This window comes from Gorilla gorilla, chromosome Y, assembly GCF_029281585.2.
Source record: "Gorilla gorilla gorilla isolate KB3781 chromosome Y, NHGRI_mGorGor1-v2.1_pri, whole genome shotgun sequence".
In the NCBI taxonomy this organism is placed as follows: Eukaryota; Metazoa; Chordata; class Mammalia; order Primates; family Hominidae; genus Gorilla; species Gorilla gorilla.
In genome coordinates, this window is record NC_073248.2 from 8,916,477 (window position 1) to 8,937,898 (window position 21,422).

General features: G+C 46.3%; 1 protein-coding gene across 3 annotated transcripts in view; it reads right to left on the bottom strand.

The window, feature by feature from the left end:
- Positions 1-21,422, bottom strand: part of DHRSX (dehydrogenase/reductase X-linked) — a 319,446-nt gene that overhangs the window by 156,583 nt on the left and 141,441 nt on the right. The window lies entirely within an intron of this gene.

Sequence of the window (21,422 nt, forward strand, 5' to 3'; positions counted from 1 at the left end):
ATACCAACATCAGAACTGGAGACAGCAGGTACTGTGATTCAGGCAAAACTCTCACCACTAATTGGTGGAGAGAAGAAAAGAAAATGAGCAAATGAACTCTGATTTTGAAGAACTTCATTTGAATCAGGCTTGTCTTGATGTCTTGTGAGTCAACAAGATGCAGCTGGACTAGATGTGTGTGTGTGTGTGTGGAGTATTCGTGAGGGGCTGAGGGACTCTCCTATGTGTTTAGTTTTTGTTTTTTTGTTTTGAGACAGAGTCTCGCCCTGTCACCCAGGCTGGAGTGCAGTGGCACGAGCTCAGCCCACTGCAACCTCCATCTCCCAGGTTCAAACGATTCCCCTTCCTCAGCCTCCTAAGTAGCTGGGACTACAGGCTCACACCACCAAAATTAGCCGGGGCTAATTTTTTCTATTTTTAGTAGAGACGGGGTTTCACCATGTTGGCCAGGCTGGTCTCGAACACCTCACCTCAAGTAATCCACCCACTTCGGCCTCCCCAAGTGCTGGGATTACAGGCGTGAGCCACAGCACCCAGCCCCAGCTAATTTTTATATTTTAGTAGAGACGGGTTTCACCATGTTGGTCAGGCTGGTCTCAAACTCCTGACATCAAGTGATCTGCCTGCCTTAGCCTTCCAAAGTGCTGGGATTACAGGCATGAGCCACTGTGCCCGGCCCGGACTCCCCTGCTGAAATGTGCATGACAGAGACCCCAAGGTCTTTTCCAGCAGGAGCTCCGGGTTCATGACTGAGAATAGATGCTTCCCAACCTGCTCCTCACTCTCCAAAGAGCTTGCAAGTGGGCACAGATGAACCAAGCTCACCTTCCTGACAATGACACCTGCAGATGGCACACCATGAGTTTTGTCTCCAAATGCACCATTCCCCCAGTTTGAGGAGTCCCAGTTCGTCTTTTTTTTTTTGAAACAGAGTCTCACTCTGTCTCCCAGGCTGGAGTGCAGTGGCGCAATCTCGGCTCACTGCAACCTCCTCCTCCTGGGTTCAAGCGATTCTCCTGCCTCAGCCTCCCCAGTAGCTGGGATTACAGGCACCCGCCACCATGCCCGGCTAATTTTTGTAGTTTTAGTAGAGATGGGGTTTCACCATGTTGGTAGGCTGGTCTCAAAGTCCTGACCTCAGGTGATCCACCCGCCTCGGCATCCCAAAGTGCTGGGATGACAGTCTGAGCCACCGCGCCCAGCTGAGGGCTTTGTATTTTACGGAGACACAATCAGTCCATCATTCCACACAACTGTGCTGCGGGGAATCTGTGAAGGTTAAGAATTCCCCACTGCCTTTGTCTTCCAGAAAATGGTTTTACTGCAAAAAAAAAAAAAAATTCCCTTCCTCATTACTCACAGATGCTTCCAAGTCAACCTAGGACAAGGCTGGCCACATCCTCCAAATTCACATTCTTTATTTGCCCCTTCAGGGATGGACTGAATTCCTCGTCTTCCTTGACCTGAACAAAATTCCCATCTAACGTGATCACACTTTGGTTGGGTTTCTCTCCTTCCTATCAGGCCCCGGGATGTTGGGCCAGCCTCACCTGGAGCAAACGTCAGAGGATCAAGCAACGCTTCCTTAGGACCTGCTCAAAATTAGCTATGCAGCCACAGGGTTTGGCAGCTTTTATCCATGACTGAACCCCACATCGAACGACCCCAATCACGGTTGTTCCGAGCATCACGTGCCTGTCCCTAGAAAAGAAAATGGTATGCTGCCTGCGCCCCAAGAGGCTCCCAGATGTCACGGCTCGGGTGTGCTTCATGGTGCTATAGGCAACGTCCACCAGTGGTTGCATTAGTCCCTCCTCCTCTTGTTACAATAGTTCCTCCCCTATTACCATAATCCCTCCCCGCCATTACCATAGTCCCCCCCTCCTCCCATTACCATAGTCCCCCCTCCTCCATTACCGTAGTCCCTCCTTCCATTACCGTAGTCCCTCCTTCCATTACCGTAGTCCCTCCTTCCATTACCGTAGTCCCTCCTTCCGTTACCGTAGTCCCTCCTTCCGTTACCATAGACCCTCCTCCATTGCTATAGACCCTCCTCCGTTACCACAGTCCCTTCTCCCGTTACCACGGTCCCTCCTCCATTACCATAGACCCTTCTACTTGTTACCATAGTCCCTCCTCCTTCATTACCATAGACCCTCCTCCGGTTACTATAGTCCCTCCTTCCGTTACCATAGTCCCTCCTCCCATTACTATAGACCCTCCATTACCACAGTCCCCCCTTCTCACATTACCATAGCCCCTCCTCCGTTACCATAGTCCCTCCTTCTGTTACCACAGACCCTCCTTTCGTTACTATAGTCCCTCCTCGTTACCATAGACCCTCCTTCTGTAACCACAGACCCTCCTCCTCCCGTTACCGTAAACCGTCCCCGTTACCATAGCCCCTCCTCCCGTTACCATAGTCCACACTCCTCCCCTTACCATAGTCCCTCCTCCTCCCATTATCACAGCCCCTCCTCCTCCCATTACAGTAGTCCCTCCTCCTCTTATTGCAAAAGCTCCCATCTGTAGGAATGATCTTTTCAAATGAAACTGTTGCTACCTGTCTTTCTGGTGTCTCTGTCACCATCATGGGACATCCCTGAAAGGTGTACCTCACTGCTGCAGAGTAGCACTCTCTGCAGGAAAGTCCATATCTTCCCTGCCCCAGACAACTGTGCTGTCCACAGCTGGACACTGGGCACTTGCCAGACAGACAGTGCAATGAGGCACTGAGTTTTTCTTTTCCCTTAATTATCACTTATTTAATTTTCGCGCATCACACGTGACCCCTGACCCCTGTTCTGGGCACCATCATCGGAGAAATTTTCTTGAGGCTCGGGTTTCTTCTTTCTTTGCTACAAACTCCCAGGGCTACTTACTAAGGTGAAGAAAACACACTGTTATGTAATCCATTATACAGTCAACGTATCTTTACCAGAACCAGAAAAATTCACAATTTTAATGGTGAATCAGGTTGGGAAATATATGCTTCTAGTTTTGAGAGGAAATACATGACTGATAAAACCCTTTTGTATTATACAAGGGAACCGGAGTGGATGGACTTTTGCTATAGATCTCCCAGATGCGCCCCACAGCTCCATGATTGACAGCGTGAGTGTGTCTATCACAGGAACCGCCGGGGGAAGGCAGGCAGTTGTGTCAAATTGGAACTGAATCACAAATGAAACACAAATTCCAGGATCCCGTTGAGTATAAAAACCCAGGACCCAACAAGGGCAAACGTAAGCAGCGAAGCCCCAGAGACCCCCTAGAGCATCCAGCATGTTGGGATTTTAGGTTTGGAAGGCAGAGGTTGGTATTTCTTTTCTTTTCCTTTTTTGTTTTTTTTTTGAGACGGAGTTTTCCTCTTGTTGCCCAGGCTGGAGTGCAATGGCGCAACCTCGGCTCACTGCAACCTCCGCCTCCCGGGTTCAAGCGATGCTCCTGCCTCAGCCTCCCCAGTAGCTGGGATTACAGGCACCCACCACCCTGCCCGGCTAATTTTTTGTATTTTTAGTAGAGAGAGGGGGTTTCATCATGTTGGCCAGGCTAGTCTCGAACCCCTGACCTCAGGTGTTCCGCCCGTCTCGGCCTCCCAAAGTGCTGGGATTACGGGCGTGAGCCACCGCGCCTGGCTGGGGGTTGGTATTTCTTGCGGCTCATAAACCGCGGCTCTACTTTGCATCTGTATTAGTTCATTCTCACGCTGCTGATAGACATACCCGAGACGGGGTAATTTATAAAGAAAAAGAGCTTTAATGGACTCACAGTTCCACGGGGTTGGGGAGGCCTCACAATCACGATGGAAGAAGAAAACCATATCCTCCACGGCGGCGGGCAAAATGGCTTCTGTAGGGGGAACTTCCATTTATAAAACATCAGATCTCGTGAGAACACACTCACTACCACGAGAACAGTATGCGGCTCCCTGCGCCCATGATTCAATGTCCTCCACCTGGCCCCGCCCTTCACAGGTGGGAATCATTACAATTCCAGGTGCGATGTGGGTGGGGACATAGCCATCCCATCGTTACAGAGATTGTTGCAAGTTTGCCAGAATCCTCACACTCTTTTCAGAGGAGACCTTTCAAAAGAAACATCATCTAGGGAAGCTAGGCTGTGTTGTGAGGCGAGGCTGGAATTTCAAAGCCAGCTTTGCCACTAACACACCTGCTCCATTTCCTCTGGGGCCTCTATTCTCCCCACGCCAGAATTAGGGGGTCTCTAGTCCCCCAGCTCTAATGCCTTTCCAAGCAGGATAACCCTCTACATCCCATGGAAACCGCGGCTGCTGCAAGGAAGAGCTGAGGGACTGCAGTGCCGCTGAACCGAGTCACCCTGGAGTTACAAATTATCAGGTTGGAGAAAAGGGGAAGGGGTTGTTGTATCTGGAGCTGAAGTTTTCAGGCCTGAGCTGCCAACGTGTGATACTTCAAGGGCCCCTGCGTACCTGACGCGGTGTGGACAGGTCACACCCACATAGAGTTTGCAAGCCAACAGGAAACCTAGGCAGGCTTCCTGGAGGAGGCATCATCTGGCCAGGAAAGAGAGGTGAGATGTTGACAGCAGGAGATGGTGAGAAAGGAGCCCAGGAGGAGGGTTATCAAAAATAGGGCACACAGGTGAGAGAGTGCGGGAAGAGGAAGCCACAGGAAGGAAGAAAAAAGGTCAATGATATTGTGACCTAAAGTAAGTTCCTGTAGCATCTTAGCATAGCAAGTTTGCAAAACAGTCATGCATGGAATGAGGACAAAAAAAGACCTCTGCACCTGCACACCTGCCCTCTGCTCACCTGTCCAGCCCAGGCAATGGCCTACCACCCTCATGTGATTAGTATTGTTCTAAAGAAATGGAGTCTCACTATGTTGCCCAGTCTGATCTCAAACTCCTGGGCTCATATGATCCTTCTGTCTCAGCCTCTGGAATCGCTGGGACTACACAGGCATGCCACCGTGCCTGGCTGATTTGGATTCTTGACAGAAGAGTTGGCTCTGAAATACCAACATGTGGTTCTGTTTAAAAACAAAGGCTTCTCAAAACAGACCACAGTGAGGCCAGGCTCAGGGCTGTAATCCCAGCACTTTGGGAGGCCGTGGTGGGAAGTTTCCTTGAGCTCAGGAGTTCAAGACCACCCAGGGCAACATAGTGAGACCCCATCCAAAAAACAAAAATAGCTGGGTGAGTGGCCGGGCACAGTGACTCACGCCTGTAATCCCAGCACTTTGGGAGGCCGAGGCGGGCAAATCACCTGAGGTCGGGAGTTCGAGGCCAGCCTGACCAACATGGAGAAACCCCATCTCTACTAAAAATACAAAAATTAGCCAGGCATAGTGGTACATGCCTGTAATCCCAGCTACTTGGGAGGCTAAGGCAGGAGAATTGCTGGAACCTGGGAGGCGGAGGTTGCAGTGAGCCGAAATCACGCCATTGCACTCTAGCCCGGGTGACAACAGCGAGACTCCATCTCAAAAAAACCAAAAAACAAAAAACGAAAAACAAAGGCTTCTCAAAACAGACCACAGCAAGGCCAGGTTCAGTCCTGTAATCCCTGCACTTTGGGAGGCCGTGGTGGAAGGATCCCTTGAGCCCTGGAGTTCAAGACCACCCAGGGCAAGATAGTGAGACCCTGTCTCTATAAAAAATAAAAATAGCTGGGTGTTGGTGGCACGTATGTGTAGTCTCAGCTACATAGGAGGCTGAGGTGGGAGGATCGCTTGAGTCCAAGAGGTAGAGGCTGCAGTGAGCCAGATAGCACCACTACACTCCAGCCTGGGCAACAGAGCAAGAACCTGCCTCTAAAACAGAAACATAAATAAACAAAAATGAAAATAAACTATCCTGCATTCTTCAGACAACACTGTGACTACAGGACAAGCGGTCACGCTGTCATGGAAGGATGGAGCCCATCTCAAAGGGAATTTCTGGAGTGCAGAAAGCAACCACATCAGGTGGGAATACGCCCTCCCAGTCAGCAGGTGCGTTCTCAAATCTCCAGCGGGTAATTAGTGCATATCATACAATGAATGAGCTTCTGATAAGTGAAAGTATGGTATGCACACTGCGGCTGTGAAATGCGGTTTGTTCTTGGATATCATGGACAGCATTGAAAAATTGAACCTTTTTCTTCTTGCGGAAAAGGCTGGGGCTTGTCATCACCGTCTCCTCCCTTCCTCTCGCAGTTTATATTTAGCTGGGCACACGCCGTGTGGATCCCCGTTTTCTTCCTCCTAGGGGAGAATCCTCAGCTACAGGGTTGTTTTGGTTTCCTTGTGTGTTTCTTGATTTATTCTCTCTTGAGTCAGCAAGAGAACGGCTCAATGGGATGGTTGATTGGTTGGTTGGTTGGTTGGTTGGTTGGTTGGTTGGTTGGTTGGTTGGTTGGTTTTTGAGACAGAGTCTCACTCTGTCGCCAAGCTGGAGGGCAGTAGTGCGATCTCGGCTCACTGCAACGTCCGCCTTCTATGTTCAAACGATTCTCCTGCCTTAGCCTCCTGAGTAGCTGGGACTACAGGCGTGCGCCCCCACGCCTGGCTAATTTTTGTATTTTTAGTAGAGACGGGGTTTCACCATGTTGGCCAAGCTGGTCTCGATCTCCTGACCTCGTGATCCACCTGCCTCGGCCTCCCAAAGTGCTGGGATGACAGGCTGGAGCCACTGCACCCGGCCGGCTCAGTGGGTTTTAGGAGCATCCCAGCATTCCCCGGACATAAAATGTGCCTCTCTGTGATTTTTACTAACTCGCCTGGAGTCACCAATGTTGTTGCCATATTTTGACCAAAACAGTAATAAAAGGGGCAATTTTCCTAGGGGCTCTTGTTCTGATAGAAGAACGACTTCCCGCTGCCTGCATTGCGGGTGCCTCTGACTCAGGAGGAAACGCAGAATTTGGTGACCACGGGAAGTCTTTTTTCGCTAAATCTAAATTCTACAGGGTGGCCGGGGCCGATTGCAGTACAGATCTGAGGCATTGTAGATGGCAAGAGTGCATGTGTGCGTGTGTGTGTGTGTCTGTGTGCGCATGTATGTCTACACTTGCCATAAACGAAAGCAGAAAAGGGAAATGTCAGAAAGAAACCAGCAAAGGAAGCCAGCATCATTCACAATGCTGGTGTCTGTTACCCACAGAGGATGACATCGTCATTCAGGTGGCCATGAAGAAAGGCTTTGAATGACACTCCCAGAACAAGAGCCTGGAGATCTAACATCCACTCTGATTCTGCCCCTAGCCTTGGGTAACGTGGGTTTAACTGTGACCTCACCAAGATGTGTCCACCCAGAACCTACGAATGAAAGCTCACTTGGATATCAGATCTTTGCATACAATTAGGTTGCATTAGAGTAGTGTCATTGCATACAATTAGGTTGTCATTGCATACAATTAGGTTGCATTAGAGTAGTGTCATTGCATACAATTAGGTTGTCATTGCATACAATTAGGTTGCATTAGAGTAGTGTACGCAGTTAACTGAATAACTGGTGTCCTTATAAGAAAAGGAACATTGGAGGCTGGGTACAGTGGCTCACGCCTGTCATCCCAGCACTTTGGGAGGCTGAGGCAGGCAGATCTTGAGGTCAGGAGATTGAGATCATCCTGCCCAACATGGTGAAACCCCGTCTCTACTAAACATACAAAAATTAGCCGGGCACGGTGGTGCGCACCTGTAGTCCCAGCTACTCAGGAGGCTGAGGCAGGAGAATCACTTGAACCTGGGAGGCAGAAGTTGCAGTGAGCCAAGATCGCACCACTGCACTCCAGCCTGGGTGACAAGAGCAAAAACTCCATCTCAAAAAAAAAAAAAAGGAGAGGAGGAACATTGTGACATAGAGACACAGAGATGGCCACGACAAAGGCAGATACTGTATTGATGCTTCTACATCAGCCGTCCCCAGCCTTTCTGGCACAGAGACTAGTTTCATGGAACACAATTTTTCCACACAAAAAAACTGTCTTCATAGAAAGGCAGTCACTGTGAGTGCAGGGGGAAGGATCTGGGGATGATTTGAGCATATGACATTTATTGTGCACTTTATTTCTATGATGATTATATTAAATGAAGTAATTCTACAATACAACTCACTGCCATGTAGACTCAGTGGGAGCCCCGAACTTGTTTTCCTGCAACTAGATGGTCCCATCCGGGGGGTGATGGGAGACAGTGGCAGATCATCAGGCATTAGATTCTCATAAGAAGCATGCAACCCAGATCCCTGGCCTGCCCACTTCCCAATAGGGTTCTCAATCTTCTGATAATCTAATGCCACCGCTGATCTGGCAGGAGGCGACCTCAGGCGGTAATGCGTGCAGTGGGAAGTGGCTGTGAACACACATGAAGCTTTGCTTGGTACCAGTCCACAGCCAGGGGGTTGGAGTCCTCTGTTCTACAGGACAAGAAACAACCAGGATTGCTAGCTAGCGAAGGAAGCTAGATAGCTGAGGATCCTCCTCCAGAGCCTCCGCAAGGGGCACAGCCCTGCCTTAATACTCAAGAACGAAATGCATTTCATAATTGCAGTGTGCACCCAATACTTTTTTTTTTTTTTTTTTTTTGAGACAGAGTCTTGCTCTGTCGCCAGGCTGGAGTGCAGTGGCGTGATCTCAGCTCACTGCAACCTCCGCCTCCCGGGTTCAAGTGATTCTCCTGCCTCAGCCTCTTGAGTAGCTGGGACTACAGGTGCGTGCCACCACACCCGGCTAATTTTTTGTATGTTTAGTAGAGACGGGGTTTCACCATGTTGGCCAGGATGGCCTCGATCTCTTGACCTGGTGATCCGCCCACCTCGGCCTCCCAAAGTGCTGGAATGACATGCGTGAGCCACCGCGCCCGGCCGCGTGCACACAATACTTTAACTTACTGAACACTTATTCTTTGTGTCTGGTGCAATAGTGACCTGCTGGAGATTTCCGAATGTACTTAGTGACTGGAAGGTTGTATTTCCACCCAGATGTGTTGGCTTTCTGCGCTCCAGGAATGTCCTTTGACACAGGCTCTGCCCTTGGATGACCAGGTGGTCAGCCTGCCTTGGCTGTGGACTTCTGGTGTTCAGAGCTGTCAGAGATTTGACTTCTGTGGCTTTCAGCCAGCTGGTTTGTAGAATTGTGTCGCAGCAGCTCCAGGAAACTAAAATATTGAGCCTCCCCTATGACAGTGGACCCTTGAACACCACGGGCTTGAATTGAATGGGCATCCCCTTATATGTGGATTTTCTTCTGCCTCTGCCACCCAAGACACCCCCTCCTCTTCCTCCTCCTCCTTAACGTCAAGATGACGAGGATGAAGACATTTATCATGAGCCACTTCCACCTGATAAACAGTAAAGATATTTTCTCATCCTTACAATTTTCTTAAGGAAAATCACAGCTTACTTTATTGTAAGAATATAATATAGAATATTTACTATATTTTTCTCTAGGTTACTTCATTGTAGGAACATAGTATATAATACATACTATATTTTTTTTCTCTTGATTAATTTTTTTTTTTGAGACAGAGTTTTGCTCTTGTCACCCAGGCTGGAGTGCAGTGGTGCGATCTCAGCTCACCGCAACCTCCACCTCCCAGGTTCAAGTGATTCTCCTACCTCAGCCCCCCGAGTAGCTGGGATTGCAGGTGCACACCACCACGCCTGGCTACTTTTTTGTATTTTTAGTACAGACGGGGTAGCCCCATGATGGTCAGGCTGATCACGAACTCCCAACCTCAGGTGATTCGCCTGCCTCAGCCTCCCGAAGTGTTAGGATTACAGGCGTGAGCCACTGCGCCCGGCCTTTGGCTTACTTTATTGTAAGAATATTACTATATTATTTGTGTCTGGTGCAATAATGACCTGCCTCATGATCTGTCACTGTCTCCCATTACCCCTAGATGGGACCGTCTAGTTGCAGGAAAGGCTTCCAGCCAACAGCAAGCTATTAGTTAAGTTTTGGGGGAGTGAAGAGTTACACAACGTCTTCACGTGCCCCTAACCCTCACGTGGCTTCAGAGTCCACTGTAAATGAATGTGTGGCAAGCAAAGAAAGAAGAACATGAAGAAAAGAGGGAGAGGAATACCCTACCACTACACAAGACCGTATATCACCAACGCCATTAATTCTTCCTTCTACGTGATAAGCCAGCAAAGTCCCTCTCCTTGATAACTGTGCCAACGACGTCTGATTCCCAGTAGATGGATGATGACTAATTAGTCCTACATGGCAAACAAACGAAGGGTTAATTAATCTGAGCCTGCCTGAGTTATCTGTGAATGAGGATAGCCCAGCCACTTGACAATCATTTTAAACAGGTCAACGGATGATCAATCACGACTGAAATTCCCCCGTAAAAGACGTGTCCACTCAACTGGAATTTATTTCTAGGAAGAAAATGAGCGACCTGTGGGCTGGCAGTGGAGGGTTTTTTTCGTTTTTTTTTTAATGATACTGCTGTTTCTTAAAATGGGCTTTGACTTTTTTCTGTTATTCTATCCAGGAGAGCTCCTGAAGGACCCTGTCAGTGTGGGGGCATCCAAAACACATTAAGGCCAGATTCCTAGAGAAAGCTGTTTTGCCGAAACAAAAATGATGTCTGGTGGCATTACAGGCTTTCTTTAATCCACTTGGGCTCAGTCGTAATGGCAAAGCTAATGAACACAGAGGGATATTTGCAGGATAAAAGCAATTAGAACAATTATGAGGGTAATTAACTGGCCCAGCACACTTGTCAACACATCTAGCAGGACCGCCAGAATCTGAGACTCAAAGACCCAAGGTTTTTCTTTTCTGTTGATTCCAAAATCCTGGATGGATTTCCTGCTAAAATATTGCATTGGCCGGGCCCATTCGCTCACACCTGTAATCCCAGCACTTTGGGAGGCCGAGGCGGGCAAATCATGAGGTCAGGAGTTCAAGACCAGCCTGGCCAACATGGTGAAACCCTGTCTCTACTAAAAATACAGAACTTAGCTGTGCATGGTGGCACGTCCCCATAATCCCAGCTACTTGGGAGACTGAGGCAGGAGAATTGCTTGAACCGGGACCCGGGAGGCGGAGGTTGCAGTGAGCTGAGATCGTGCCACTGCACTCCAGCCTGGGCTACAGAGCAAGACTCCGTCTCAAAAAAAAAAAAAAAAAAAAAGACTGCATTGCAGGATGAGATGTCTTAAAAAAAAAAAGTAGCTGTAATCTCTCATGGAACTATACAACCTTAGAAACATATGATAAGGAAGCAGGATGTTGAAGGAATACAGGGAAAGATGGTCTCTGCAGGTCCTACTGAGTCTAGCAGGGATGGTTCAGGAGAGATGTCTAGATATGATGTATGAGTTTACTATTGCTGCTGTTATGGTTTGGCTCTGTGTCCCCACCCAAATCTCACTTTGAATTGTAATTCCCAGCATTGAGGGAGGGACCTGGTGGGAGGTGATTGGATCATGGCGGCGGATTTCCCCCTTGCTGTTCTCATGATAGTGAGGGAGTTCTCACGAGGTCTGATAGTTTAGAAGTGTGTGGCATTCCCCCCTTGCTCTCTCTTCATCCATCACCGCCGAGCATTCATGCTGCACACGTAAACTCAAAGACTCAAGGTCACCATGTGCTATGGTTTCAATGTCTGTGTCCTCTCGAAATCCCCATTTTTTTGTTATTGTTTTGTTGTGTTTTTGCTTCTGCTTTTTTGTTTTGTTTTGTTTTTTGAGACGGAGTCTCACACAGTCGCCAGGCTGGAGTGCAGTGGTGTGATCTCGGCTCACTGCAACCTCCGCCTCCCAGGTTCAAGTGATTCTCCTGCCTCAGCCTCCTGAGTAGCTGGGATTACAGGTGTGCACCACCACACCCGGCTAATTTTTGTATTTTTAGTAGAGACAGGGTTTCACCATGTTGGCCAGGCTGGCCTCGAATTCCTGACCTCCGGTGATCCGCCTGCCTCAGCCTCCTAAAATGCTGGGATTACAGGTGTGAGCCACCACACCCAGCCCCAGATCCCTGTCTTGAGACATAACCTACAAGGTGATAGCGTTAAGAGGTGGAGCCCTTTAAGAGGTGATGAGGCCATGAGGGTGGGGCCTCAGGAATGAGATGAGTGTCCTTCTAAAAGGGACCCCAGAGAGCTCCCTCGACCCTTCTGCCATGTGATGACAAGAGTGAGAAGGCACCGTCTGTGAACCAGGAAGCAGGTCCTCATCAGACACTGAATGTGGCATGCTTTGATCTTGGACTTCTAGCCTCCAGAAGTGTGAGCCTGACCAACACGGAGAAACCCTGTCTATACTAAAAATACAAAATTAGCTGGGCATGGTGGCGCATGCCTGTAATCCCAGCTACTCAGGAGGCTGAGGCAGGAGAATCGCTTGAACCCGGAGGGCGGAGGTTGTGGTGAGCCGAGATCACACCATTGCACTCCAGCCTGGGCAACAAGAGGGAAACTCTGCCTCAAAAAAATAAAAATGAAAAACATAAAGAGGCAAAAGAGCCAGAGGCAAAAGAGCCAGAAGCAAAATGTGCATCAGCCTATTTCCCCTGAGGGCACGTATGTTCCCTAAGAGCGACAGGTAGAGTGACTAAAAGCACCTTTGTTCCAACAGTGGCAGGCTGTAGCATCCCCATTCTCAGGAAGCCACAACCAAAAAAAAAAAAAAAAAAAAAGCCAGCAACACACATGAGGTGACAAGGATTTTCCTGAAAACTTCCAGCCTGACAGGTGCATGATTATTTTAAAAGCAGAGCCTAGATGTGCAAATCTGCAGGAGGGGTAACATGAAACTGAAACGTGGCATTGTTTGCAAGCTACATGGCTTCGTAGGAGAGTCTGCTGTATGGGGGGACCGTGGCTTGCATGGCTGACAGCATCACTTCTCCTGCATAGTGCAAAACATGGACAAGAAGATACCTGAAGAGGTCCTGTGGGCCTGCCTAGACTCATCTGGCTTAATTACAATATTCAGAAATGCAACACCTACTCTCTGGAGAAGTATTCCATTCCCTCTTTCTGGGCTCCCACAAGCATAGTCTTTGCTTGGCTGAGCAAAGGGAGCTGACAGCAGAATCCCTGAGTCTTCGGATATTAGGGCTGTTGTTAGCTATGGAAGGAGGGCAGAGTTGAGGGTGTCAGACTTGGCCAACCTACCCACCAGAAGGAGGACGTGCAAGCCACAGAGACTTGGGAGGAAGGACACAGAACAGTCCACAGATAGTCAAGTAGAGCAAGATTGTTTCAGGAAAAGGGGTTGGTTCTTTCACAGAATCCATGAACAGCAATCATTACCATTTTCATAATCATCACTATCACCACCATCACCAACATCATAGCCACCACCATCATCATTACCATCATCACCATCACCAACATCATCACTACCATCATCACCATCACCATCATCATCACCATCATCACCATCACCATTATCATTACCATCATCACCATCACCACCATCATCACTACCATCATCACCATCATCACCATCATCACTACCATCATCACCATCACCACCATCACCAACATCATAGCCACCACCATCATCATTACCGTCATCACCATCACCACCATCATCATCATCATCATCATCATCACTACCATCATCACCATCACCATCATCATCATCATCATCACCATCACCACCATCATCACTACCATCATCACCATCATCACCATCATCATCATCATCACCATCATCACTACCATCATCACCATCACCATCATCATCATCATCATCACCATCATCATTACCATCATCACCATCACCACCATCATCACTACCATCATCACCATCATCACTACCATCATCACCATCACCACCATCACCATCATCACTACCATCATCACCATCACCACCATTATCACTACCATCATCACCATCACCATCATCATCATCATCACCATCATCACTACCATCATCACCATCACCATCATCAATACCATCATCACCATCACCACCATCATCACTACCATCATCACCATCACCATCATCATCATCATCACCATCACCATCATCACTACCATCACCACCATCACCATTATCATTACCATCATCACCATCACCATCATCATCACTACCATCATCACCATCATCATCATCATCATCACCATCATCATTACCATCATCACCATCACCACCATCATCACTACCATCATCACCATCATCACTACCATCATCACCATCACCACCATCACCATCATCACTACCATCATCACCATCACCACCATTATCACTACCATCATCACCATCACCATCATCATCATCATCACCATCATCACTACCATCACCACCATCACCATTATCATTACCATCATCACCATCACCATCATCATCACTACCATCATCACCATCATCATCATCATCATCACCATCATCATTACCATCATCACCATCACCACCATCATCACTACCATCATCACCATCATCACTACCATCATCACCATCACCACCATCACCATCATCACTACCATCATCACCATCACCACCATTATCACTACCATCATCACCATCACCATCATCATCATCATCACCATCATCACTACCATCATCACCATCATCACCATCATCACTACCATCATCACCATCACCATCATCAATACCATCATCACCATCACCACCATCATCACTACCATCATCACCATCACCATCATCATCATCATCATCATCACCATCATCACTACCATCATCACCATCACCATTATCATTACCATCATCACCATCACCATCATCATCACTACCATCATCACCATCACCATCATCATCATCATCACCATCATCACTACCATCATCACCATCACCATCATCATCATCATCATCATCACCATCATCACTACCATCATCACCATCACCATCATCATCATCATCATCATCACCATCATCACTACCATCATCACCATCACCATTATCATTACCATCATCACCATCACCATCATCATCACTACCATCATCACCATCACCATCATCATCATCATCACTACCATCATCACCATCACCACCATTATCACTACCATCATCACCATCACCATCATTACCATCATCACCATCATCACTACCATCATCACCATCATCATCATCATCATCACCATCATCACTACCATCATCACCATCACCATCATCATCATCATCATCACCATCATCACTACCATCATCACCATCACCACCATCATCACTACCATCATCACCATCACCACCATCATCACTACCATCATCACTATCACCACCATCACCAACATCATAGCCACCACCATCATCATTACCGTCATCACCATCACCACCATCATCATCATCATCACCATCATCACTACCATCATCACCATCACCATCATCATCATCATCACCATCATCACTACCATCATCACCATCATCACCATCATCACTACCATCATCACCATCACCATCATCAATACCATCATCACCATCACCACCATCATCACTACCATCATCACCATCACCATCATCATCATCATCATCATCACCATCATCACTACCATCATCACCATCACCATTATCATTACCATCATCACCATCACCATCATCATCACTACCATCATCACCATCACCATCATCATCATCATCATCACCATCATCACTACCATCATCACCATCATCATCATCATCATCACCATCATCACTACCATCATCACCATCACCATTATCATTACCATCATCACCATCACCACCATCATCACTACCATCATCACCATCACCATCATCATCATCATCATCACCATCATCACTACCATCATCACCATCACCATCATCATCACCATCATCACTACCATCATCACCATCACCATCATCATCATCATCACCATCATCACTACCATCATCACCATCACCACCATCATTACCATCATCACCATCATCACTACCATCATCACCATCATCATCATCATCACCATCATCACTACCATCATCACCATCACCATCATCATCATCATCATCACCATCATCACTACCATCATCACCATCACCACCATCATCACTACCATCATCACCATCATCACCATTATCACTACCATCATCACTATCACCACCATCACCAACATCATAGCCACCACCATCATCATTACCGTCATCACCATCACCACCATCATCATCATCACCATCATCACTACCATCATCACCATCACCACCATTATCACTACCATCATCACCATCATCACCATCATCACTACCATCATCACTATCACCACCATCACCAACGTCATAGCCACCACCATCATCATTACCGTCATCACCATCACCACCATCATCATCATCATCACCATCATCACTACCATCATCACCATCACCATCATCATCATCATCACCATCATCACTACCATCATCACTATCACCACCATCACCAACGTCATAGCCACCACCATCATCATTACCGTCATCACCATCACCACCATCATCATCACCATCACCATCATCACCATCATCACCATCATCACTACCATCATCACTATCACCACCATCACCAACGTCATAGCCACCACCATCATCATTACCGTCATCACCATCACCACCATCATCATCATCATCACCATCATCACTACCATCATCACCATCACCATCATCATCATCATCACCATCATCACTACCATCATCACCATCACCATCATCATTACCATCATCACCATCATCACCACCATCATCACTACCATCATCACCATCACCATCATCATCATCATCACCATCATCATTACCATCATCACCATCACCACCATTATCACTACCATCATCATCATCACCATCACCACCATCATCACTACCATCATCACCATCACCATCATCATCATCATCACCATCATCATTACCATCATCACCATCACCACCATTATCACTACCATCATCATCATCACCATCACCACCATCATCACTACCATCATCACCATCACCATCATCATCATCATCACCATCACCATCATCACTACCATCACCACCAGAATAATTATCACTATCATCATCACCATCCCAGAGGAATGTGTTAGTTGCTACCTTTACATGACATTAGAGTGGTCAAGTTTCCCAAAGGAAAAGAATGGGAGAAGAGATGTATGAATTTGAAATAAGGCTAACTAATGTAGGCAAAGTTTCCTTTCCTGCAGGACATTTTCTTCAGGTAGTGAAAGAAGGAGGTATAACAGAAAGTATTTGCTTATTAGAATTCACGTAATTCAGATTTGGACAAAACAGATTTCAAGAAAAGGGGGAACCAACTATTCCCCTGGAATTTCTTTACAATGCTAGGGCTGTTTGTCCCTTAGAGAGAATGAAGAGAAAATTGATTCTCTCTGACTTGCATTTCCTTAAGGGAGGTGTCCTTTCTTTGTGCCTATGTGTCCACATGCTAAAGTTACCTGTAATGCAATTGATTTCATTGAGAAAAGGCATTAAAAATCAGCATTTTAAATATGCAAATCCAGCTACAAGAAGAATGGGGGGAGGTTACAACTGCAGTTTATGCGATAAAGTTGCAAAGTGACTGAAGAACCTCATATTTTATACTGCCTTGAGGAATATTTTAGTCAATACAAAGCACCAGCTACAATATTGCCTGTGAACACGTCTGATGAATACTCTTTGCAGAATCAAGTCTGTGAAGTCACAAAGGCGATTTCAGATAATATTTCTTACCAGGAGTATTTTTACCAAGTGACAAAGATATCAATGAAATGAATATGAACATGAATTAACTCACTTCTTAGCAGTGTCAGAGACAAAGGCTGTGCTCTCAGTTTGTGCAAAAGTTGCAAAATTTCATCTCAAGAGAAAAGTCTTAAAAGTTAGAAAAATATCATGTCCAAGGTCAAACAGACAGCTGTGATTAGGTTATCCCAACATTCAGTTTGACGATTATGTTCAATGAAATACAGTTACAACACAGGATTCGGAACAGCCACAGATTAAAGGAGTCTTCCCCAAGTCACAGTGAAAAAAGCATATTTTAGGGAAATGAACACAAATGTGACAGTGAGTGTCAGCAGACAGCTGGCATCCTTAGGGAGCCCATACATTTCTCTGCGCATCAACTCCAAAAATCTGTGATTCTATGTAACCACAACTTGATGGACAATAGAGTAGCAATCATTACCATTTTCATCATCATTACTATCACCATGATCACCACCATCATCACTGCCTGATATCACCATATTAATTATCACCATCATCACTATCAGCACCATCATCATCACCATGGTCACCATCTCTATCATCACCACCACCATCATCATCACTGTCACCATAATCACCATCATCATCATCACCATCATCATCATCATTATCATCACCATCATAACCATCATCATCATCATCACCATCATCACCATCATCATCATCATCACCATCATCACCACCATCACCATCATCATCATCGCCATCATCATTATCACCATCATCATCACTATCATCATCATCATCACCACCATCACCATCATCACCATCATTATCAGCAGCAGCAGCATGACCATCATCACCATCATTATCATTTCTATCATCACCATCACCATCATCACCATCAGCAGCAGCAGCATCATCACCATCACCAACATCATTATCATTTCTATTACCACCACTATCACCATCATCATCATCACCACCATCACCATCAGCAGCAGCAGCAGCATCACCATCACCATCATCATCATCATTATTTCTATCACCACCACCATTGTCATCACCATCATGACCATCATCATCACTGACCATCATCATCATCACATGACCATGACCATCACTATCACCATCCTCATCACCATCATCATCATTTCTATCACCCCATCATCATCATCACCATCAGCATCATCATCAACACCAACATCTTCATCATCACTATCATCACCATCATAAACACCATCATCACCATCACCATCATCATTATCACATCAGCAGCAGCAGCATAATAATTATCATCACCATCATCACCATCATCATGATCATCACCATCATCATCATCACCATCATCACAGTCATTATTATATCACCATCACCATAATTATCACCATCATCACCATTACCACTGTCATCATCATTACCACTGTCATCATCATTGCCATCATCACTACCACCATCATCACAACCATCATCACCATCAGAATCACCATTATCATCCACATCATCATTGTGGCAGCTGTCATTCATGAGATCCCACAATGCACAAAATGTTTTCCTGTATTTTATTCCTTTGGCCAGTACTTTTTATATCCCAGTGATGTTCCATGGACCATCATGGGGCTGGGGAAATCAGTGACACAATTAAGCAACCAACAATGCAATGTGTGAGGTTGGCGATAGAAGGGATTAAGTGTCCCAAGGGAGCAGGGAGTTGTAGGCACCTGGCTTCAGGACAACTGCTTTACAGCATGCTATACAAGCTGAGAAGACTAGCATGAGAGGGACTTGGATGGTCACGAGGCAGAGGAGGGAAGAATTCTCAAGAACCAGGAACCACATGTGCACAGCCACAGCAAACAGGTGGAGGCATGAAGGGCATTCTGCCCATATGGGTTTAAGCAGGTAAGACAACAGTGTGACTCAGCAGGATCTCTCTGACTGCAGTGTAGACAGTTCAGGGAGGGAAACCTGGAAGCCGAGAGACTAGCCAGGAAGCAGAGTTATGAAGCAGGTAAGGGATAGGTGTGACCTGCTGTAGGAAGTGATACAGAAAATGACGGAGTGTTTTTGATAAGCATGTAGGTGGTCTACAGAGCTCTCAGTTGCCACCAGGGAGAGGAATGCCAAGGTGGACAAAAGCATCTCAGACACTCTAGGATCGACTGTAGGCAGCTGAGAGGATGGTAGTCCACTGACTTACACAGAGAGAAGGAAAATGTCAAATACATTCCTGGACTTGCTGTGGAAGCAGGGAGGTGTAGGAGGCAGGAGTCTGGAAACAAATATATCGGTGAGAACTAGCAGAGCGGAGTTTTGGAGAACACGGATGTGGTTGCAAGACCTAAGGAAAGGTGTGTAGTGTGAGATGCTACGAGGAAACGCTGAGGAAAGGCAGCATAAAAGAAACAGTCAAGAAAGAAGCCACACAGGAGGGTAGGTCTTGGAGAAAGCAAACCCAGAGGGTGAAACCTCATGAGAGGATGGAATTGAATCTTTCAAGACAGCTGTTAAAGGACACTTTTTAAGAGTGTTTATCATAATTTTGCTCACTCAGATAAGTGGATGATTATTTAATTCCTCACTCCAGCTGGACTATAAATTCCACACAGGCAAGAAGCAAGCTTATTTGGTTGTATTTAAAATTGAACAATGGGATCATGTGGACACAGGAAGGGGAACATCACACTCTGGGGACTGTTGTGGGGTGGGGGAAGGGGGGGGATGGCATTGGGAGATATACCTAATGCTGGATGACCAGTTGGTAGGTGCGGCACACCGGCATGGCACATGTATACGTATGTAACTAACCTGCACAATGTGCACATGTACCCTAAAACTTAAAGTATAATAAAAAATAAATTAATTTAAAAAAAAGAAATATATATATATATATATATATATATATATATATATATATATATACATTTGCTGCACACCTGTAGTCCCAGCTGCTCGGGAGGCTGAGGCAGGAGAATCGCTTGAGCCTGGAAGGCGGAGGTTGTAGTGAGCCAAGATTGTGCCACTGCACTCCAGCCTGGTGACAGAGCGAGACTCCATCTCAAATATATATATATATATATGTATGTGTGTGTGTGTGTGTATATATATGTGTATATATATATGTGTGTGTGTATACATACATACACACACCCAACAAGTACCATCATTACCATCACCATCATCACCATCATCATCGTTTAGGGAAATGAACACAAATGTGACATTGGAAATTCACATCTGAATTTGGAAATTCATCCATGAATCAGCCAGAGGGCTATGGTGGTGGCTAGTGATGGTCATGGTTGCTTTAAAAGATGCATGCTTTATTGTGGTTTATGAGAGAACCACCAAGAATGGAAAGAATGTAGCACACAGACCGTAATTCTCATTCCATAGCCACAGCAGGCATCACTAATTGATGACTATTCCTTGCTGCAGGATCATTCTCATCTCAGGGTGCTGGCAGCCAGAACCAATCAATCAGCCTTAGGAGGGAAAATCCACTTGCCATCCATTCAATTTGTGATTCGGGTGTAGAGCATCTCCTGCGTTCTGGCTGCTGTTATGAGATTAATTCCTTCAGAGGTTTACTAATTAATGGATGTTGAATTATCCCAAATGCTTCCCTGTTACCTACTGAGAAGCATCCTTTGGTCTACAGGTGGATGAGTTGCAACTGAGTCAGGAGTAATTTTTTTTTAACTTGGAAGTCTATTCAGTGGATAAGATTAAACTAGATTTTATTTATTTAGGTTGGTAAGTAGAACCAGCCGATGATGCTTCTTTGAAAAGTGTTCATTTGGGAGTAAAACGGTTTACTCAGACACAGGTTGGTGGCTCTGGTCACTTTGAAGAGTACAGCCAGT